General features: G+C 45.4%; 1 long non-coding RNA gene across 1 annotated transcript in view; it reads left to right on the top strand.

Moving 5' to 3' along the window:
• LOC144691260 (uncharacterized) overlaps nucleotides 1-20674 on the top strand; it is a 122605-nt gene extending 101931 nt beyond the window's left edge. The window contains exons 2-3 of the long non-coding RNA XR_013579074.1: nucleotides 6043-6236; nucleotides 20365-20674. This is a non-coding gene — a long non-coding RNA (uncharacterized LOC144691260). The remainder of the gene's footprint in view (nucleotides 1-6042; nucleotides 6237-20364) is intronic.
• Nucleotides 20675-23547: the final 2873 nt, after the last annotated feature.

The following is a 23547-nucleotide window of genomic DNA, read 5'->3' on the forward strand; positions in this document are numbered from 1 at the left end:
TTGAGGGACCACTGGCCACAGATTAGACAGCAGGCTGTCTAACAGACAAAGAATTCTGTTACAGACCACAGCAACAAATCGCCTTATACACAGTTCATTTTACACAGAAAACCTCTGAAGATATTTTATTAGGAGCGGAGTGAAAACGAAACACAGAAACAGACACTAGGATGGATGCCAAGGCATGGGTTGACTGACTGGGGAAGATGACTGGTAGGTAACTTGGCCCAAAAAAATGGGGTGTTTTTCCATAAGGTTTCGAAATGGTAAAGAGGGGTTAGGGCTGGGAGTTCCAGAGAGTAGGGTGCAGGCAACTGAATTATCCGCTTTCTAATATGTTGTGCTCTTTTGTGATTTAGAAACCATCCAGAGTTTGCTTGCTGGACTATCTAAAAGTGTCATGGAGCAAACCTTATGACTCTTGCACCCAAGAGTCTGAGATTATGGGAATGCAACCAGTAGGTTTAAGGCAGCCAGTGACAGACCTGTACATTTTTGTGACCTTCTTGAATTTAAACGCCCTGCCAAACAGGTGCACAATACAAAAGGTTTTGCCACAAAAATGCACCTTTCACAAACAACACAATACACCGGTCAAAACCTTGCTTTGATGTAACGTTGGTATAGAAATCAGCTTCCATTTCCATGTGGGATTTGCCTTCAAAACTTGCTTGTAATTGACTTAACTGCCAGGATAGAACTAGCAATCCAGAGAGAGAGAAAAATAAATAAATAAAAGGGGGGGAAAAAAAAAAACCCAGATCTGCGGGCAAATCAGGTATCCAGGCACTTTATAATCCACTTTGTCAGGTCTGGCCCCCAAGAACACAACCATAAACGGAGATTGTGTGCAAGTCTGAGCTGTTCAACACTGTCAGTAAACTGCAGGTAATAAGCAATAGGTTAGTCCCACCTCCTTACTCTGTGTCCCATAATATTCACCCACCTAACCATACGCCAGTAGGAATTGCCTGCCTGCGCATTAAAATATCTAAGCAACATTGAAAAAAAAAATCCATCAACATTGAGCCTTGAAACACAGTGAACGCCCAAATGTGGGTGCAAACGAAAATTAAAAACACGACCTGGGGGGGGGGGGGTAAACACAACAAAACAAGATCATCTGTGGCGATCGGGTGTGAATGCAGCTTCTGACACATTGTAACAGCAAATTGCAACACCCTTAAGTGCAGGGGAAACATTGGGGAGATGTGAGAAAAGACCAGCCAATTCTGCCCCCCCAGGAGTGTCTTGCTCTACCTCCCACGAACTGGGCACCCGAGAGACAGAAGGGGAGGTGGGGAGGGGGGGCACAGCCCCAGTCCCCCCACCCCGGTTCACAAGCCTGACACCCAGCAACGCTGCTGTGTTGTGGCTGCAATGCTGCGTCGCTTTGTTTCTGCTTTGAGACCCGCTTGCGGAAAGCAGCGCCTCTCACCGCCTACACCCAGCTCCAGCTCATGCAAAAGGGGGGATAAGGCAACATGCAAACAACAAGCAAAAAAATAAATCATCCAGCAAAAAAAAAAGACCGGGGCTCCGCTCCTCATTTGCCTGATCAATTGCAGAGAGCCGCTTACCATCCTTTCCCTAGGCAGCCAACCTGCTTCACTCCTCCACTCCTGGAGCCAGAGCCAGGCTGAGGGTCCGGGTGCCGATCTCCATTGCTGCTGCTGCTGCTCACAGACACAGTATCTCTGGCGCTTCCACCCCTCTCTAACCCCCTCCTCCTCCTCCCACTGCAGGAACTCCCCCACCACCTTCCCCTCCCCTCTCCTCTTGCCTTGTCAGTTTCACACTGGCTGCAAACGGCCTGGGCACCGCCTGGGCTCTGAGCTCAGTGAGTGACAGCCTCAGCCGCCCAATCGCAGCCCGCAGCCAAGGGCAAAGAGAGGGAGAGAGGGAGGAGAGGGGGGCAGGTGGAAGGTTCCATCTTAGCAGCATTCAGCAGCAGAGGAAGAGCTGCAAGTCAGTGCCTCTCTTCAAGCTCCCTCGCCTTGCTCTGTCTACCCCCTGGGGAAGGGAGCTGCACTTATCCCAGCTGGGACCCCTTGTTTTAGTGGGTTGCTCTGCTCTGACATTAATGTCTTTCAGGGGGAAATAAATAAATAAATGAAACACATCAGACCTGCACAGCCTGTTCTTAATTCAAACTTGTTCCATGCCAATGACATTTTTTTTGCACTGAATTGCCATTTCGCTGTCATGAATGTTGCTTCATCTCAAGTTCATTTGCATCATTCCATGTTCAGCCCCAAAACACTCTCAGGGACTAAACACAGAAAATGCTGGGAAAAAAATACACTCAGCAGGTCTGACAGCTTCTGTTTTTTCTCTCTCTCCACAGATGCTGCTAGAACCTGCCTCATGAGGGGGCCATACGGACTCGAACCATTAACTCTTGTTTCTCTCCACCGATGCTGCCAGACCTGCTGAGTCTTTTTTCCCCCCCAGCATTTTCTGTTCTGATTTCAGATTTCCAGCATCCGCAGTATTTTGCCTTCATTCTCAAGGAACTATCTGCACAATAGATATAAAAACAAAAAAACTACTGCGGATGCTGGAAATCCAAAACAAAAACAGAATTACCTGGAAAAACTCAGTAGGTCTGGCAGCATCGGCGGAGAAGAAAAGAGTTGATGTTTCGGGTCCACACGAGTCGTGTGGACCCGAAACGTCAACTCTTTTCTTCTCCACCGATGCTGCCAGACCTGCTGGGTTTTTCCAGGTAATTCTGTTTTTGTATCTGCACAATAGTATTGGAGAGTTCTGAATCATTCCTTTGGACAGAAAAAAAAAAACCCTTTTTGCAATGATGATAGATTAGGCCAGTTGCTTTTTAATAATGCTAACTTGTTTTGGGGCAGGGAAACTTGTCCATTTTCCACGAATCCTTGTGAATTAAGTTCCTCTATATTAACACAATCGATTTGCATATTCTGAATGTTCAGCTCTCATATTTTATCCAGCTTCTCCATTCAATTACTATTAAATATATTTCATTCTATTATTAGCCGGGTAAGTGAGCTGCCCATTCAGAAAATCTCAGCTCTTTGTTCCTGTCTCCAGGATATTTTATTCTGCTGCTGTTAAGCACTGGTTCAATGCTGGTTGGTTTTTAAATCAAAGCACCATTTCTAATTTTTATAATTAATAATTTACTTGTTTTAAATCAAAGTCATGAATAAAGTGCTGACCCTTGGCTACTACTGTGCTCAAGTAGGCCTGGGGGCAGGTTCTTCTGAACTCTCAGGGGCATTTTTTAAGTTCTCTCACAAGATGAGGAGGTCACCAGCAGGGCGAGCATTTGTTGCCCTTGAGCTGGGCTCCAGGGAGAACATTGTCACTGAGGAAGCTCTGGAAAGCCCACCCGTCATGGCAGAGCTGGGCATTGAACCCACAGTCGAGGAGCTCGGCAAAACTATTGACTCACTTGCCAGGGACAAAGCTCCAGGTGCTGATGCTATACCGCCTGAACTCATCAAGCACGGGAAAGCAGCACTCCTGCAGCATCTGCCCGAACGCCTCTAGTCTCCTGGAGAGAGGGCGTGTACGATGCAAAGACTTTGACCCTGTACAAGAACAAGGAGAGCCACAGCAATTGCAACAACTATCCGTGGCCTCGCCCTGCTGAGCATCATGGGAAAAACATTGTTGCTCTTGTCAGACCCCAGGTCATGGCTGAACCCGGAATCCCAGCATGGGTTTCAGAACTGGAGAATCTACAATTGCCGTCCAGCAGCTGCGAGACAAATGTGGTGAACAAAGCAGGCCATTATCTCACCAAGACATTCGACCATGTGAGCAGAGGTGGTCTATTTAAGTTGCTGGAGAAAATTGGCTGCCTGCAGAAGCTGCTCAATGTGATCTCCTCTTTCCATGGCAACACTGGGGGTGGGGGGGGGGGTGCGTGGGTGTTAATGTCAGCGATGATGGGGCAACATCGGAACCCTTTGAGATCCTCAGTGGAGTTACTGGAGTATTCTGGCACCGACACTCTTTGGCATATTCTACTCTTTGCTGCCGTCATATGCTTCAGGTCATCTACAAAGGATGTCTACTTACATATCACACCTGACGGAAAGCTGTTCAACTTGCTCGCCTGAGATCCAGGACAAAGGTGTTTCAAGTCCTCATCAGAGAGTTCCTCTGGCAATGCTGCACTGGCATTCCAAAGTGAGGAACACCATCAGCGGTAAATGGACAGACTGCCTCATGCATGGAACTCCCTAACAGCACTGTGGGGGGTAACAACACCACATGGATTGCAGGGGTTCAAGAAGGTGTCTCACCACCACCTTCTCAAAGGCAATTAGGGATGGGCAATAACTTCTGGCCTAGCCAGCGACACCCACATCCTATGATCAAATAAATTAAAAATAAATAATTTGGTTTGACCATCAGCATCAGGAAGGCAAATGTCCAGGATCTTGCCATACTGCCATCTAGCAGCATGGACAATGTGATGCTGGAGGTTGTTGATGGCTCCACATATCTCGGCTCCACAATCAACAGCAATCTGTCACTCAATGTTGAAATCAACACACACATCATCAAAGCTGCAGCTGTTGTGTTCAACTAAGAGAGTGTGGAACAACTGCCGCCTGACCAAGAACACCAAACTGCGAGGCAGCCAAGCCAGCGTCCTCACTGCACTCTACAGTGGTGAGACCTGAACAACATATGCCAGCAGGAGAAAAAGCTGAACAGATCCCACTGTCACTGTCTCAGACCTATCCTTGACATCTCTCGGCAGGACAAGATCATCAATTCAGAGGTCCTGGAGGATGCTCATTCCATCAGCACACGCTCATTGCTAAGACAGCGATGTCTGTGCTGGCCCAGCCACATAAATTAGATGGGTGATGGCCATATACCTAAAGACCTATATGGCAAACTGGCCACTGGGTCACAACTTATTGGGTATCCATTCCTCTGCCACAAGCACACCTGCATGCGAGATATGAAGGTAGTGGACATTGACACTGACCAATGGGAGTGAGTCGCTGACGGCCATGACCGCTGGAGGCTGACTGTTTGGAAGGGGGTTGGAAGAGATGAGCAGAAACATAAAGCTCAGCTGGCCAAGAAAAGGGCTCCGAAAAAACAGAGGCCAGTGAATCATGCAACTTCTCAGCCCACTGTCTTCCTCTACAATAAATATCATGTCGGTATAGGGCTCCTGAGCTACACCAGGTGACGCTTAACACAGAGTTGACCACCATTGCGCAAACCATCGTCTTAAGAGATGGAAGGCTGCTATTACCCTTGACAACTAGACTATTTGAGAGTCAACCACATTGTGGGTCTGGAATCACATGTAGATCAGACTGGGAAAAGACAGCAGGTTTCCTTCCCTAAAGGACATTTGTGAATCAGATGGGTTTTTATGACAATCCAGAGGCTACAGGGTCACTATCACTGATGCTGGCATTTAATTCCTATCTGCCATGGTGCGATTTGAGCTCATGGAATCATAGAATGAGCTCAAATTCCCACCATAGCATCAGAGAAAAGCTCCTATTGCTTGTGAGGTGCTTTGAGACATTCTGAGCTTGTGAAAGGTGCTTTTTATATGCAAGTTCTTTGTTCTTCCTTACATAATTGTACTATCTTTCACTGAAAAGTATGCAGATCAGCTTTGGAGAAACCAGTTCAACTAAATAGCGCAGCAAGTGTTTGTCTTTATGTTGATAGCTGAGAGTAGATCATATTTTAATGATCAGGTAAGGTTCAGTTAGAGCATGCAGAGTGAAAAATTATATTTCCAATTCAAAATTTGAATGCTTAAACCATTGTCCAGTACATCTCAAATGTTTTGCTGCCAGGAAAAGTGCTCAGCCCTTGCTTAGTGCCAAATATTTACTTAATTAATTGATGACCTGTGACTAGTTGGGGTTATTTAAATTACTAAAGGGTAGTTAACTAATGTTATTACACATCAGTAGTGGCCAGTGTTAGTCCTGTGAAAAAATGTGTGTACTTTATTCAGGGCCGTGTTGATTAATAAACTCCAGTATGAATTGGAAAACAATTTTCCAGGAGTCCAATGTTAGACCTCCATTCATGATGTCAAGCTATGCGAGCATCACAGATGACATGGCGTCTGCCCCAGCAGCCATTGTCAAAACGAATTAAGAACTGAGGAGAGATCAGAAGCCTCACATCTAACCGAAGAAGTTGGAATGAGTGGGCTGCATGATGGGGAAAGTTACAGAAACTACAGCCTCAGAGAGGTAAGATTCACAAAAGCTGGGTCACTGATCTCAGCTGTGCAGTCGTGATGGTGAGTTAAGCAAAGGCCAGGTGTTGAGACAAAAGGAAGCAAAGGAACCTCAGGGAAATTCTCACTCCAGTCTTCTCTCGGGCACATCCACCCATCTGCTTAGACAACGGCAGCAACAAAAACTTGGGCTTAGGTTGTGTTAGGTCCTCTCAGCTGGTGATTGTGTGCTGGAATGGAAGATTATTAAGAATACATACCTCCTTTAAAAATAGTTTTATATGTTGTAAAATGTGACAGATAATGGAGACGTTAAAGGGGTTAGACATATGGCAGGGTCTGACTGCCTGTTTAAATCGCTTCGTTGGGACGACAGGTATGACATTATTTCAGAGACCACTAAAGCCTCACTCAGCAATGGGAAGCAGAAACAAATCTCACTTTAAGGAGCTATGTGTTCAATGCATAATATATTCATTGCCACACTGGAAATTCAAGGCTACAATTTAGCTTTGAGGCTCAAAAGACATTTATAATTCCTGTATAACATTAACTGAATTGTTCAAGCCTTGTAACTCACTGCAGATATGGATTCTCTGACTGATAGGCAATCCATAACAGATTACACTGATTTAAATCACAAAAGGACAGATTATCTAAATTGTTTTTCTTCTCTCTGCAGTTTTATCTAACAGCTACGCATATCACCAGACTCTATCTGAATTATTAACTAGCTTTTTACTACACATTGTTCCAGCTCAGTGCTGCCAGTTATCAGCTGTTCAAATAGGCACCCTTATTTATAAATATGTAATACATCAGCAGCAGTTATAAGGTCCAATTGTTTATAGATTTATATCAGTCCAAAAGCTGTAAAATGGTTTACCTCAAGATAATTGGACGTCACTCTTGTCATGTTTTGAGTTTTCTGATTAAACCCTCATGACAGGGGAGGGGACACTTGGTATAAAAGCTGTTAAAATATTATGGAACTAAATATCTAAATATAGCTGTGTGGAGTTAAATTCACATGAGAGCATGGCTGGGGGGGTATTGATTAATCTTCAGACAGGCCATCTGAGCTGCAGACAATGAAAGGCTAGCATTCTAGTGAGCCTTCACATTCAGTACTGCTGCAACAACTCTCATCAGTTAAATGCAATGAGTCATTGTCAAGTTAGGCTTTGTTGAGGGGGTTTGGTTGGCTTGAATAAGAGCTGACACTGGAGTCAAGCTGAGGGTAGAAAAGACAGGAGACTGTATCAAGAGCCCTGTGCCCTAGACTGAAGACCAAAATGCAAAGTATTATTCAGTTTCAAACAAATAAGGTTATGGGGAAGGATAGTTTATTATTTTGAATGATTATGCAAAGACACATTGTATTGATTGGAATCCAATTATAACAACTGTTATTCTGTATGTACATTTGCTGTGAATAACTGAACTTAACAATTTGTATCCAGCCTTGTCTCACCAAGAGTTGGCTCGGTCTACCCTGCAGGGAAATTGAAGAAGTATACATATGAAAGACATCAATATCCAGGTCAGGTCAGAAAGGGGACACTATTGTTAAAAATCTGGGTAATGCTGCCATACAAATAATCATAGGACAGCGTCAGTCAACTCCAATCAGAGAACGATAGCTCCCGGGAGCAACTGATACCACTGATCCCTGAGACAGTATCTGTGCCAAACTTGAAATCGTAACAATTCTTAAATAAAAAGTCACAGAAAGCTTTCTCCCTTGCGGCAGATGAACATGGTGAGTAACGATTGTTATAATTGGAACCACTTGTTTTAATCAATAAAATATGCCTTTACATAATAATAAAAAAATAACAAGTATGCAATGCTTCCCCGCATCATTGGATCATCTTACCTGACAAAAACATTTTGGTCTTCAGTCCAGGGTGAAGCATGCTGTCCTGACAATCTCCTATCCTTTCTACCCTCAGCTTAACTCCAATGTCAGTTTTTATCCAAATTGAATATCCCCTCGTCAAAATCTGAAGATTATAATAATTAATTGGCTGCGTATAGTGATGGCACAAGTGTTGGCCAGAGTGGAAATAATAGATTAATGCTCCATCCATCATCCTGGGACTACAATGCTGTAAGTGACTGGGGTTGATTTTAGGCTCACAATTTTCATTATGTATCAATCTTACGCTCAAAGAATTTTGCTGCATAATCCTGATGTTGTTGGGAGTCCCTTTGTTGTAGTTTGAGACACTGTTTAACAAACTCCGTTTACTGAGTAGATAGGTTGCTGCAGTGTGCTGTACAAATAGATCCTGTTTGTAGTTGATTATGTAAATACATTTTCTTTACTGTATGTTTTCTTTAAGTCCTACCCCCTCCTCTAACTCTTCAGCTGAAAACTGGTGCCAATATTCACTTTGTAATTGACTGACATCAAGCCAGCCAATATGATGAGATTGATGTCCCACTGAGCATAAATTGAATTTAATTTTTCGAACCTGGTTTTAAAGGGTCAAGACAGCATTGCAATATTCAAAGACTGGTCCTTTAGAAGAGCTCAGATTTATTGATTTTACAAGGGTATAAAGTGTCCAGTTCCAAAATCAAACTTTAATAAATTAAAAGCAGGTATAAAAATGTACTTTTTCAATGAATAAGTGCTGCATAGCACGTCATTAGGACTTCAGTGCACAGTTCCAACTGTGCCTCAGGAAAGTTATTGCACGGAACCAGTTTTTCAACCTACCCCTTCTGACTGAGAAAGCCAATGTTGTCAAGAAGGCGGGGTGGGGTGGGATGCAGAGGTTGTTGGGTGAGGAATATCTTTAAAAAGAAATTGTCTCAACAAAAACTCTCACTGACAATTAACTTTCATCCACGTAAGTGCTTTTGGTAGTCTTACGAAAATGTGGTGAAAAATGTTAAGGCGTCTTTAGTTGATAATTATTTATTGGTTATAAAATGTAATTTGATCATTAACTGTGAGGGTGATCTACTACTGCATGTATTAAATGTGTTGCTATTGTTCCCATTGTTTAATGTGGCTATTCGGCTTATCATTTTCTAGATTAATTAGATGAAAAGTTTTCTCTTTGGTCTTAGTGCTTTACAGGGCCTACCTGATACATGGAATTCCTGAATTGCTGTTCACCCAACTTTCCCATGATTTGGAAGGTTTGATAGATACTTAGATGCGACTGTCAGTGACAAATCCACACATTATTTATGGATGAAAGAGCTTAGGGTTCTATAAAGGGAGAAGGCCTGAGTGTCAGCATAATTTTGCACATCCATTAATTATAAATTGACTTCTTCACCATTATTAACCTAAGAAACAATCTAGAGAAACTTCTTATTTATGGCTGGACATTCAGCTGTAGTCTTACAGATCCTTGCGTTGATAACTTAGTTGAACCAAAAGCAGTGTGAATAGAATGATCCAATTGTTACCAACACTGCTGTAATAAAAACTTTGCAATATATTTATTTCAAGCTATTTTTAATATGTTTTAAAGATTCTTTTCTAATACCTCTTTTTCAACAACAAGCAATACTTCTTCAAGTTCTGTGTTACAGAGACAAAAACAAAAATACCTGGAAAAACTCAGCAGGTCTGACAGCATCTGCGGAGAGGAATATAGTTGACGTTTCGAGTCTGTATGACTCTTCATCAGAACTAAGGTGAAATATAAGCTGGTAGAGGGGGGTGGGACAGGTAGAACTGGATATGGGGCTAGTGATAGGTGGAGGCCAAGAAGAGATTGCCAAAGATGTCATAGACAAAAGGACAAAGGGGTGTTGACGGTGGTGATATTATCTAAAGGATGTGCTAATGGGGACATTAAGGGTGGCAAGCAGGACAAGCTAGTGGCAGATGGCCCTAGTGGGGGTGGGGTAGGAGGAAGGGATCGAAATGGGCTAAAAGGTGAAGATGGAACAATAGATCGAAATAAATTTTAAAATAGGTGGGAAAAGAAAAATATATTTGCAAAAAAATTATAAATTATTGGAAAAAGGGGGATCGGAAAGGGGGTGGGGATGGCGGATAGAGTTCATGATCTGAAATTGTTGAACTCAATATTAAGTCCGGAAGACTGTAAAGTGCCTAGTCGGAAGATGAGGTGCCGTTCCTCCAGTTTGCGTTGAGCTTCACGGGAACATTGCAGCAGGCCAAGGATGGATATGTGGGCATGAGAGCAGGGTGGAGTGTTGAAATGGCAAGCGACAGGGAGGTCTGGGTCATGCTTGTGGACAGACCGAAGGTGTTCTGCAACGTGGTCACCCAGTCTGCGTTTGGTCTCTCCAATGTAGAGGAAACCGCATTGGGAGCAACGAATGCAGTAGACTAAATTGAGGGAAGTGCTAGTGAAATGCTGCTTCACTTGAAAGGAGTGTTTGGGCCCTTGGACGGTGAGGAGGGGGGATGTAAAGGGGCAGGTGTTGCACCTTCTGCGGTTGCATGGGAAGGTGCCATAGGAGGGGGTTGAGGTGTAGGGGGTGATGGAGGAGTGGACCATGGTGTCCTGGAGGGAATGATCCCTGCGGATCGGGGGGGGTGAAGGGAAGATGTGTTCAGTGGTGGCATCACTCTGGAGTTGGCGGAAATGGAAGAGGATGATCCTAAGAACACGGAGGCTGGTGGGGTGATAAGTGAGGACAAGGGGGACCCTATCATGTTTCTGGGAGGGAGGAGAAGGCGTGAGGGCGGATGTGTGGGAGATGGGCTGGACACGGTTGAGGGCCCTGTCAACCACCGTGGGTGGAAAATCTCGGTTAAGGAAGAAGGAGGTCATGCCAGAGGAACTGTTTTTGAAAGTGGCATCATCAGAACAGATGTGACAGAGGCGAAGGAACTGAGAGAATGGGATGGAGTCCTTACAGGAAGCGGGGTGTGAGGAGCTGTAGTCGAGGTAGCTGTGGGAGTCGGTAGGCTTGTAATGAATATTGGTGGACAGTCTATCACCAGAAATTGAGACAGAGAGGTCAAGGAAGGGAAGGGAAGTGTCAGTGATGGACCATGTGAAAATGATGGAGGAGTGGAAATTGGAAGCAAAATTAATAAATTTTTCCAGATCCAGACGAGAGCATGAAGCAGCACCGAAGCAGTCATTGATGTACCAGAGAAAGAGTTGTGGGAGGGGGCCAGAGTAGGACTGGAACAAGGAATGTTCCACATACCCCATAAAGAGACAGGCATAACTGAAGCCCATTTGGGTACCCATAGCCACACCTTTTATTTGGAGGAAGTGAGAGGAGTTTAAGGAGAAATTGTTCAGTGAGAGAACAAATTCAGCCAGTCAGAGGAGAGTAGTGGTGGATGGGGATTGTTCGGGCCTCTGTTCGAGGAAGAAGCAGAGAGCCCTCAGACCATCCCGGTGGGGGATGGCGGTGTAGAGGGATTAGACGTCCATGGTGAAGAGGAGGCGGTTGGGGCCAGGGAACTTGAAATTGTTGATATGATGTAGGGCGTGAGAGGAATCGCGGATGTAGGTGGGAAGAGACTGGACAAGGGGAAAGAGAATGGAGTCAAGATAGCAAGAAATGAGTTCCTTGGGGCAGGAACAGGCTGACACGATCGGTCTGCCGGGACAGTCCTGTTTGTGGATTTTGGGTAGGAGGTAGAAGCTGGACGTCCGAGGTTGGGAGACTATGAGGCTGGAAGCTGTGGAGGGAAGATCTCCAGAGGAGATGAGGTCAGTGACAGTCCTGGAAACAATGGCTTGATGTTCAGTGGTGGGGTCATGGTCCAGGGGGAGGTAGGAGGAAGTGTCTGCGAGTTGTCCCACCCCACTCTACCAGCTTATATTTCACCTCATTTCTCTTTTTCCTTAGTTCTGTTGAAGAGTCATACGGACTCGAAACATTAACTGTGTTCCTCTCCCCAGATGCTGTCAGACCTGCTGAGTTTTTCCAGGTATTTTTGTTTTTGTTTCAGATTTCCAGCATCTGCAATATTTTGCTTTTATCTGTGTTATAGAGGTTCCCCTAGGTACCAGGAAACATTTGGAGGGACACTGGGAAACAGAAGTACAATGCCTGTTATCCTGCATTGCCTAAACACTTGGGGCAGAATTCTTACCTCGATGGGCGTGCGGGCCCCACCGGCTTGGCGGTGGACAGACAGCTGACCCCCGCCGCCGAAACAGGGCCTGCCGCCATTTTGAGTGGGCGGGCCAATTAAGGCCCGTCCAGCGGCCTGCCCGACAGGAAGCGTCCTGTGCAGGGGGGGAGGGAATCCCCAACTGTCAAAGTGCACTCTGCTCCCTGAGGCAAAGTCCTGTCTCAGGGAGATTAGTGAGAGGTAAGTAAACTCTAAAAATAGAAAAATATTAAAATTATTAACACATAAAATTTATAAAATTTTTAAAAAACGGACATGAAACTTCATCCCGCCAGTGGATGAAGTTTCATTAATAATCTGGAACCCACTGGGGCTCCTGGCCTGCCCGCTAGCCTTAAGGTTGGCCGGGCAGGGTCTTTAACAAGGTTAATGAGCCTGTCAATGGCCTTAATGGGCCATTGACAGGTCGGCGGCCAGACAGCTGATTTCGCTATCCACCCGCCTTCATGAATATTTAAAGGGACTGGGATGACGTCGGAGGTTCCTCCCAACATCATCCCGTGTCATTTTCCCCATGGCGAGTGGGCCCCGCCCCCAAATCGCAGAGGGGAAAATTCTGGCCTTGAGCTGAGACCATCAGCTAAGATCTTATAGGTTGTTACTTGAATAACAAGTTAACTTGTCACTCATCTAATTGCTCTTTGTGGGACCTTGCTTTAGGCGAATTGGCTGACACATTTTTTTGTTATTCATACATGGGATGTGGGTGTGGGATGTGGGATGTGCCAGCATTTTTGCTGCCCATCCCTGACTGCCCTTGAAAAGGTGGTGGAACTGCTGCAGTCCATGTGGTGTAGGTACACCCACAGTGCTGTTAGGGAGGGAGTTCCAGGATTTTGGCCCAGCGACAGTGAAAGAACGGCGATATATTTCCAAGTCAGGATGGTGAGTGACTTGGAGGGGAACTTCCAGGTGGAGGTGTTCCCATGTGTCTGCTGCCCTTGTCCTTCTAGATGGTAGTGGTTTTGGATTTAGAAGGTGATGTCTAAGGAGCCTTGGTGAGTTCCAGCAATGCATCTTGAGAAATGGAACACACTGCTGTTCCTGTGCGCCAGTGGTGGGGGGAGTGAATCTTTGCCTACGTAACTACAGTGATTACACTTCACAAGTGGTTGCTGGCAATGTAGCCCTTTGGGATGTTCAGAAGATGTGAAAGTTGGTGTTAAGGGAAGTCCTTTTCATATCTTTTGGACCAATAGGCTTATTTATTGTAAAATCTAATTTTTGTCAGTCGCACTGTAATAATTTGCTGTTTCACTAATGGAGGCTTACTTTGTCCTTCTAATGATTACTTTGCTAAAGTAGGCTGGCATAGACCAATTTTTTTTAATTGACTAGGGTGGGGAGGATCAAGGATCATGCTTACAAGTTATGGAAGAGCAGTTCTAAGTTGAATGTCAGGTGGTTCTTCTTTCCCCAGGGAATATGATATGGATCAGGTTGTCCACTCATGTGGTATATGCTAATTCACTGTAATATCCTCGAGCAAGCTGAACCTATCTCTGGCTGGATTGGAGATCACCTAACAGAAGAGGTAGTTATCATGTAACATTGCTCAGGGCCAGGTGGTTTCCTGGGCTGGTTTCAATGCCTAAAGTGTTCAGAGTGGAATCTTCCAGGCTTTTTGAGATTTATGTGGCTTGGGTTGTAGAATGAATCATGAAGCAGAAGACATCACAATGATATGGGGCAGGCTAGTTGAATCAGTAGGTCTTTTCCTGTACGTATGTTTAAAGGATTGTGTTAAAATAGGGAGGAATTCTTTGAATGCATCCAGGATGATCTGTACGTCCGACGACAGAGGATTCGCTGCTAGATCTCGCTCCGGTTAATGAAGCAGGACAGGGAAACTATTTGAAAAAGGAGAACATTTGAGGGTGATCACTTACCTTTACTCAGCACTATCACTTCTTCTCCCTCCTCCCCTCCCTCTGCTGCCACCATTATCTCAATTCCCAAGAATTTCCTGCTTGAGTAGTTCTCCTTCCCAACACTTAGTCACCTTCTCCTGAATCACTATCATTCACTAGCTACAAGGTGTTTGTAAGATTGACCAGAGCCAGGCTGGTTTCCTCGAAGCTTTCAATCAGCATCACATGACATGTTACAGTAAAATATAACAATAATGCCTCAATCTTTGGGATTGTGTATAATACGCTTAGGTACTGGTAAAAAGAGGGATAGGATGGCTCCCCTCTTCTCCCACTCCTCCGTTTGACCTCAACAAGTTTTTTCAGATATATTTGCCAATTCAGCGAGTGTCTAACTGTTTACGTGCTGTGGCCTGAAGATCGCAGCTGCATAGTTGAGTTCTTTTTAAAATCTCTGTCTGTGGCACATGAAGAGTCAAAAACAGCAGATAGGGTTCAAAACTTGCAAGTTGGATGGAGGAAGAGAGAGAGAGAGACCCACAAAGAACACTTGCTTCTTCAGTGTCTCATTTGCTTGTCTTAGTCTTCAGAGAAAACAGTTGTTTAAACACAGAAAGGTATACTGGTTTGTCACATGACCTCTCTCCAAATGCCCAGTTAGCCCAAATATGGTTGTGATGTAGTGGATTGAGGTGCACGGCTTACAGGATTGGATAATATCTGGACAAATTCATTTCACAGCCAGAATCCCGCTGTCCAAGTGATTATGTCCAAGTGATTATGTCTAATTGTTTGTCTCCACTCAGTTGAGTGCCCAGTTAACTGTCTGGATACTTTGCTAATGGGATAAGAGATGGCTCCCATTCATATTGCTTCAAGACAATAGTTCTTGATGTGGCTTTGCAGATAGATTGTTTCAATGTCAATGGCTTTGGAATATAGAAGGTATAGTGATGCAAATGTTCGGCCATCTTTGACTGTGATTTCAAGTCTTTCGAATGTGGCTTTGGTCTTTTTTAAAAATCCAATTAGTGGTTTCCAGCCAGTAAATTCATAACTTCATTTTAATAAAGCATGGCTTCAGTGCAGTATGATGTGGGTGCTCATCACGAGGGAACACATTGCAAAACAAATATATCCTTTACAAAAACAGAATTACCTGGAAAAACTCAGCAGGTCTGGCAGCATCGGTGGAGAAGAAAACAGTTGACGTTTCGAGTCCAACATGACCCTTCAACAGAACTGAAGTATAGTTAGGAGAGGGGTGAAATATAAGCTGGTTTAAGGTGGGGGGCGGGGGGAGAGAGAAGTTGAGGGTGGGGTGGTTGTGGGGACAAGCAAGCAGTGATAGGAGCAGATAATCAAAAGATGTCACAGACAAACGATCAAAGAGGTGTTGAAGGTGGTGATATTATCTAAGAAAAGTGCTAATTAAGAATGGATGGCAGGATACTCAAGGTACAGCTCTAGTGGGGGTGGGGTGGAAAGACTAACAAGGTATTAGTTGTAGATTTAAAAATAATGGAAATGGGTGGGAAAAGAAGAATCTATATAAATTATTGAAAAAAAACAAAAGGGAGGGGGAAGAAGCGGGGTGGGGATGGGGGGAGGGTGAGTTTAAGATCTAAAGTTGTTGAATTCAATATTCAGCCCGGAAGGCTGTAAAGTGCCTAGTCGGAAGATGAGGTGCTGTTCCTCCAGTTTGCGTTGGGCTTCACTGGAACAATGCAGCAAGCCAAAGACAGACATGTGGGCAAGAGAGCAGGGTGGAGTGTTAAAATGGCAAGCGACAGGGAGGTTTGGGTCTTTCTTGCGGACAGACCGCTGGTGTTCTGCAAAGCGGTCGCCCAGTTTGCATTTGGTCTCTCCAATGTAGAGGAGACCGCATTGGGAGCAACGAATGCAGTAGACTAAGTTAGGGGAAATGCAAGTGAAATGCTGCTTCACTTGAAAGGATTGTTTGGGCCCTTGGACGGTGAGGAGAGAGGAAGTGAAGGGGCAGGTGTTGCATCTTCTGCGTGGTCATGGGGAGGTGCCGTAGGTGGGGGTTGAGGAGTAGGGGGTGATGGAGGAGTGGACCAGGGTGTCCCGGAGGGAATGATTCCTATGGAATGCCGCCGGGGGGGTGAAGGGAAGATATGTTTGGTGGTGGCATCATGCTGGATTTGGCGGAAATGGCGGAGGATGATCCTTTGAATGCGGAGGCTGGTGGGGTGATAAGTGAGGACAAGGGGGACCCTCTCATGTTTCTGGGAGGGAGGAGAAGGCGTGAGGGCGGATGTGCGGGAGATGGGCTGGACACGGTTGAGGGCCCTGTCAACGACCGTGGGTGGAAAACTTCGGTTAAGGAAGAAGGAGGACATGTCAGAGGAACTGTTTTTGAAGGTAGCGTCATCAGAACAGATGCGACGGAGGCGAAGGAACTGAGAGAATGGGATGGAGTCCTTACAGGAAGCGGGGTGTGAGGAGCTGTAGTCGAGGTGGCTGTGGGAGTCGGTAGGCTTGTAATGGATATTGGTGGACAGTCTATCATCAGAAATTGAGACAGAGAGGTCAAGGAAGGGAAGAGAAGTGTCAGAGATGGACCATGTGAAAATGATGGAGGGTTGGAGATTGGAAGCAAAATTAATAAATTTTTCCAGGTCCCGACGAGAGCATGAAGCAGCACCGAAGTAATCATCGATGTACCGGAGAAAGAGTTGTGGGAGGGGGCCAGAGTAGAACTGGAACAAGGAATGTTCCACATACCCCATAAAGAGACAGGCATAGCTGGGGCCCATGCGGGTACCCATAGCCACACCTTTTATTTGGAGGAAGTGAGAGGAGTTAAAGGAGAAATTGTTCAGTGTGAGAACAAGTTCAGCCAGACGGAGGAGAGTAGTGGTGGATGGGAATTGTTCGGGCCTCTGTTCAAGGAAGAAGCTAAGGGCCCTCAGACCATCCTGGTGGGGGATGGAGGTGTAGAGGGATTGGACGTCCATGGTGAAGAGGAAGTGGTTGGGGCCAGGGAACTGGAAATTGTTGATGTGACGTAAGGTGTCAGAGGAATAACTTAGATAATATCACCACCTACAACACCTCTTTGATCCTTTTGTCTGTGACATCTTTTGATTATCTGCTCCTATCACTGTTTGCTTGTCCCCACAACCACCCCACCCTCAACTTCTCTCTCCCCCCGCCCCCCACCTTAAACCAGCTTATATTTCACCCCTCTCCTAACTATACTTCAGTTCTGTTGAAGGGTCATGTTGGACTCGAAACGTCAACTCTTTTCTTCTCCGCCAATGCTGCCAGACCTGCTGAGTTTTTCCAGGTAATTCTGTTTTTGTTTTGGATTTCCAGCATCTGCAGTAGCTTTTTGTTTTTAAATATATCCTTTATCTAGTTGATCTTTTAAACCCGGCACGGCAGCATGCGTGGGGAGTTCATGCCTTGGTACGTGTCCCTTTTTTTTTTGTTCTTGCCAGTTTGCTCCTTGCCCCCCTTTTCCTGAAGGCACTGACTCTTTGCTGTCATATAGCTCCATAAGTGGCAACCGCTTGCCCACAACTTGCCCAAGTGGTCATTATTGATGTGGGGACATCGACAGTGAATGCCAGGAGGTGATTTGGCTTCAGGGCTAAGAAGGCTCTGTACTCAAACCAGATTCAGTCATTTACTGACATCTGCACACAGGTATTTTCAGTAATAACTGTGGTATGTTGGAGGGGTGGGGGGAGGTGTTCGTAGGGTGGGGGGTGGTGGCAGAAGTCGCTGAACTGAGTGGGAATCCTGGCCGATTTTCCTCTGGGTTTCTGAAGCCGCTTGTGGTGTCCTGGCTATCAAAAACATTTCATGACAGACTACGGATTGGGCCTGAGATGTCCTTGATTCTGCTGCATGATTGAGCTAAGAGGGCCTAATGCTGGCAAATCCCACCATCCCCGCCCCCAGCACCTTGAATGAAAGTTCCTCCTGCATTGGTGCTAAATTATTTCGATTTTAAACTATTATTGGGAAACTTATTTACCACTGATCAACAATCGAAAACTTTAGCTAGTCCCTATCAGTAGGACTTATTTTCTATTCATATACAGCCTCTTGTACTTCCTGTCTATCACAGCACACTTGATAAACTCTAAAGTACCTTTGGGAAATGGCTGCTAACATTTCCTTTTGCAAGTCTCTTCTTGTACAATGTTTTTGGATAGCCCCTCGGAAACCCTTTTATAATAATCAACCTTCCTATCAAATACCAGACTGACTAAATGCAGGAGGATAAGAGGGAGATCATGGTATTAGGAGGAGAAAGTTAAAGCGCAGCAATAATGATTAAGTACCAACCAAAGTTTACTGGCTGTGGTGATGGGTCAGACCACGGATACATTTCTGACACTTAGGCCTGAATTTTTAGGATGGCGGGGGCTCGCCCCTCACCATCCAAAGAGTTGGCAGGGAACACATCCCCGCCCACTCCTACAGCCCCGCCGCCATTTTACACTCTAACAAGTGTTGATTGGCAATAGGTGGACTTCCGCCCCTCATTCGGGAGGAAGCCCCCCCCACCCCGAGACACCTGCTGGCCAATCTGATTGGCAGGCAGCTCTCCAATCCTTCCTGCAACAGCAGTGGCCGGATGAAGAAGTGCACTGGGAGGCCTGAGACCAAGTCTGGGAATCCGAGGAAAAGGTGGTCCAAGGGCGGAGAGGGTAGGGAAGACCTGGGGCATCGTGAGGGGGTTACGATTGGGTTTCCTTTGGGGGAGAAGTCCGAAGATGGGGAGGGAGGTTTGGCAGGCACTGGGCCTTCTGGGGGGCTGCCCCCAGCCAGAAGGAGGCTTCTGATGGAGGCCCCCCACCCCCTACCCAGCCCACTCCCTGTCCAAGATTTAACTTGGATTAACTTTGGGCTCCCCCCTTGGAGATTCAATCCACCCGCTAGCCTCAAAATTGGGGCTGGGCGGGAAACGGCCTTTAAGTGGCTATTAATTGGCTGCTTAAGGGTCTCAACTGGGGCAAGGGTGGGATTCCTGGCCAAGGCCCTGCCCACCCCAGTGTAAAATTGCTGCGAGGTCAGGGCAGGTGAGAACCCAGAGGGAATCCTGTCTCTGCAATTTCTTACACCACCCCCCACATCCACCTAAAAACCCACTGGGGGGCAGGGGGGGTGGGGGAGTGTAAAATTCAGGCCTTGGTGTTTATTTAGACAGGTGTTGATATTCAAGTTACAATGGAGATAAGGTAAATATTATATTGTGATCTTATTTAGTATATTTTATGTGCCTAACCAGACATTGTTAGGGAACATTTCTTTGCTACTATGTTCTACTTCAGAAAGCCAGTTGAAGGATAGAACCGGAACCAATCTTTACACACTTTTATAAGCCTTTATTTATAGGGGTACACATTACAAACATGCACCTCCTACCCCAATAACCATCATTTCAGTCTGCCCCTTTTTATACGGGCACAATTGAATCTAGTTTATGCCCACCGCTTACATAAAGTTAATATACGATTAACGATCAAAGCTAGTACAGGAGATCATATTGGCCCTGATTTATGCTACAAGGTACCTACCTCTTGTACGTTGTGATCTTTGTCCTAGTGCGAAACAGGTCCAGCTCTCACCTGATCAAAAAAATCAGTAAATCTGTGTTCACTGTGTGAAATTGGCAGAGCAGCAAGGAAAGGTTTTGAGTAATCGAAGGGAGGTAACCAAGAGGAGCTGAGACAGGGGCACAGGCAGATGATGTTGCAGATTCGGAAGTGTGTAATCTTTGTAAGGAAGCAGATAGGGTGCAGTGGTGGTTTGGGGGAGGGGGCACGCAGGAGGGAGTGTGGGGTCTTTGGCTCTGTCCGAGGTCAAATGAGAAGCCCGAGGGTTGTGCATAGCTGAGAGAATGGTGGGTGAGGAGGGTGGAATTAGTAGCAAAGGAATGGAGCTCATAGCCATGCCGCTACAGTCTTCTCGATGTTGTGCTTGAGCAGCTTATGACTCGCCCAGGACATTCACAAGCTCCTATTGTCTGTATTCTACAGGAACACAGACCCCAACGACAGATCTGGAAAAGATTTCAGACAGAGACCTGTTTCTACAAGCTTTTCATGGCAATGGTGCATTGTACAAATTGCTGACATGTAGGTCATATCTTCCCTAAGAATCTCACTGATTCGATTTCAAAGCAGGCATGCAACTCATTTCATCTCAGGCAGCCAAGGGAAAAGAAAAGACAGAAACGTGATCCAGAGAGAAATGGAGAAACTCAACAAAGTGCAGAGGAGAAGGAGTTCAGAAAAGGCATGGAAAAATTCAGAAAATTCAGAGAGAAAAGTGAAGAAATACACAGGAAGAAGGCAGAGAAACACACATGAAAGGCACAGAAACATGAAGAATACAGAGAAACATCACAACAAAGAGATAAAGCATTTCTGTTGCTTTTCCTTGGATGTATTACCCAAAATAAAAAGAAAATTACTAAAAATCCAGGATGGAGAGAAACATTTGACGGTAGTTTATGGAGTCATGATATTGAGGGAAAGCTAATTGTCTTTTGACAACACGCCATAATTATCCGACCGTTCATTTTAAAGGCTGAAAATAACATTGGCAGTGCCGTCCAAACCCCTGAGCTTTATTTCAAGGCTCCCCACTAGCAGCTAAACTTGTAAAATAACTCCCCACCTCTCACGGTCGAGAGTATCATTGTGCTGTGGAAGTGTTAGGAAACTGAAAAGCAAACTGAACCCTCCAGGTTTTGATATAGCCGTGACTAGTGGATAGCACTGCAAGGTTGTGGGCTCAAATCCCACTCCAGAGGTTTGAGCACGCAAATTTAAGCTGATAGTGCAGGACGGAGGAAGATGGTGTCTTTTGGATGAGACTTTAAACTGAGGCTCCATCTGCTGTCTCAGGTGGATGTAAAAAATCTTTCAGCAGGTGGGTTGTCCGTGGTCCTAGCCAATATTCATCTCTCGGCTGACATCAAAAACAGATCATCTGGTCATTTGTCATATTGCTTTTTCTATGGGCAAATTGGCTTTTGTGTTTCCTGCATTCTAACAGTGACTGCACTCACAAAGCACTTGATTGGCTGTAAGGCACTTTGGGACGTCCTGAGGTTGTGAAAGGCGATATATAAATGCAAGTCTTTCTTTCTTACAGGCATATAAAATGGTAAGTGATAATATTAGATTCAGTGGTACTTTTGTACAGAAGAGAAACAGGACCCCCACTAATTGTTGATTGTGTTTTGAGTAAGATTTTTTCTCTGTCACTGCAGTGTTCTGCAAATGCCTCTGTTTTCCAGGCTGGGGAATGGATGGTCTTTTTCTGGAGTACTGTCAATAGATTTTTAAAATTCTTTCGTGGGATGTGGGTGTCGCTGGCAAGGGCTGCCCCCCCCACCACTAGGGCTATCTGCACCTTGCTCATCCTGCTTTCTACCCTTAATGTCACCTATTAGAACATTTCTTAGCTAATATCACCACCGTCAACACCTCTTTGTCTATGACATCTTTTCGCAATCTCCACCTATCACTGACCCTCTATCCAGCTCTACCTGTCCCACCACCCCCCTTAACCCAGCTTATATTTCACCTCTTTTCTATTTTTCCTTAGTTCTGATGAAGAGTCATTCAGACTCAAAACGTTAACTGTGTTCCTCTCCGCAGATGCTGTCAGACCTGCTGAGTTTTTCCAGGTATTTTTGTTTTGATGCTGGCAAGGCCTGCATTTGTTGCCCATCCTTAATTGTTGGCGAACTGGGTGGTTTGCTAGACTATTGCAGTAGACAATTAAGAGCTAATCATGTTGCTGTGGGTCTGGAGCCATGTGTAGACCAGACCAGACCAGGTAAGGATGATAGATTTTCTTCCCCAAAGGGGCATTGGGGAACCAGGTGGGTTCTTAGAACAATTGAGGACCACCATTACTGAGATTATGTTTCAATTCCAGAATTTAAATCCCACCAGCTCCCGTAGTGGGATTTGAAACCCTGTCCCCAGAGGATTACCTGGACCTTGGGTTTCCTAGTCTGGCCACTTTACCGCTGTGCTGCCGTCTCTTCTGTCGCAAAATGTAATGGAGATGACTTGGATCACTTCAACTTTTCTTCATCCAGTGAATTGAGAGGTTTCAACTATGTGTAAAACTCCACCCAACAACTGAGCTGGGAGTCGAGGAGGTCTAGCAGCTTGGGGCGTAAGCAAATTAAAATCAAAGGCAGCCCTGGGGTTAGACCTTCCCTTGGGGAGTCAATCAGCTACCAATGGGTCATGTTAGCTCCATGCCTAAATTCAATTCACGTCTCTGCCTAAAGTAAACTATCGTTTTGCTCCTTCGTAAATTTTTTAACACTATTTTCAAAATACCCTCTGCTGCAAACCGCTGCCTACTACAGACGACCAGCTTCTGAGTATCTGCCAATGTCACATCCTGCCAACAAAGGACACACAATTTGGGTAGGATCCATTTAACCTCTGACCCCCTGTCTCTGTCCATAGGCAAGTAATTTGACCTTTGACATCCTGAGTGCTTGAAATCAAGAACTTGATGTGTTTGGGATTTTGACTTGGCATGACACTGTCTTCCGCTCCTCCGTGTGGTGCTCCAGTGAACTTCATTTATTCCCCCCTCCTTTTCTCTACAGAAAAAAGTCTTACGCTTATATCGCATTTTTCGCAGCTACCAAACGCTTTACAGCCAATGGAATACTTTTGAAGTGTAGTCACTGTCATAATGTAGGAAATGCAGCAGCCAATTTGCACGTGGCAGGTTCCTACAATCAGCAATGTGATAATAACTAGCTAGTCTCTTTTTGTGATGTGGATTGAGGGATAAATACTGACCCAGACACTGGGGGATAACTCCCCTTCTCTTGTTTGAGATTGTGCCATAGGATCTTTACATTCACCCAAGCAAGCAGACAAGGCCTTGGTTTAACATCTCATCTGGAAGACAGCACCTCCATCAATTTAGCACTCCCTCAGTACTGTGCTGGGGTATCACCCTTGATTTTTGTGATCAAGCCCTGGAGTGGGTCTTGAACCCAGAACCTTGTGACTCAAAGGGTAAGACTGCTACCAGATTAACCAGGCCAAGGCTGACACAAGGAAAGACCTCTTGTGTAAACCTGTCAAATCAGTGTTGGCCATGCAGGGTAACACAGCCATGCCTGAAACTAGACTCAACCAATGCTATACTCTTCAGTGTTCTGTGCTGAGGACTTTGGCCTTGTATCTGCTGTTTTCCATGGTAGAAGTGATTTTCCATTCACTACCCAGTGTAGCACTTATCCATACAAATGGGAAGGCCCCAGACATCGAGTCTAGTGCTGTCAAATTAACTGACTCGCTGGAGGTGGTGGTAGG

Source organism: Cetorhinus maximus, chromosome 15, assembly GCF_964194155.1.
Source record: "Cetorhinus maximus chromosome 15, sCetMax3.hap1.1, whole genome shotgun sequence".
Lineage (NCBI taxonomy): Eukaryota > Metazoa > Chordata > Chondrichthyes > Lamniformes > Cetorhinidae > Cetorhinus > Cetorhinus maximus.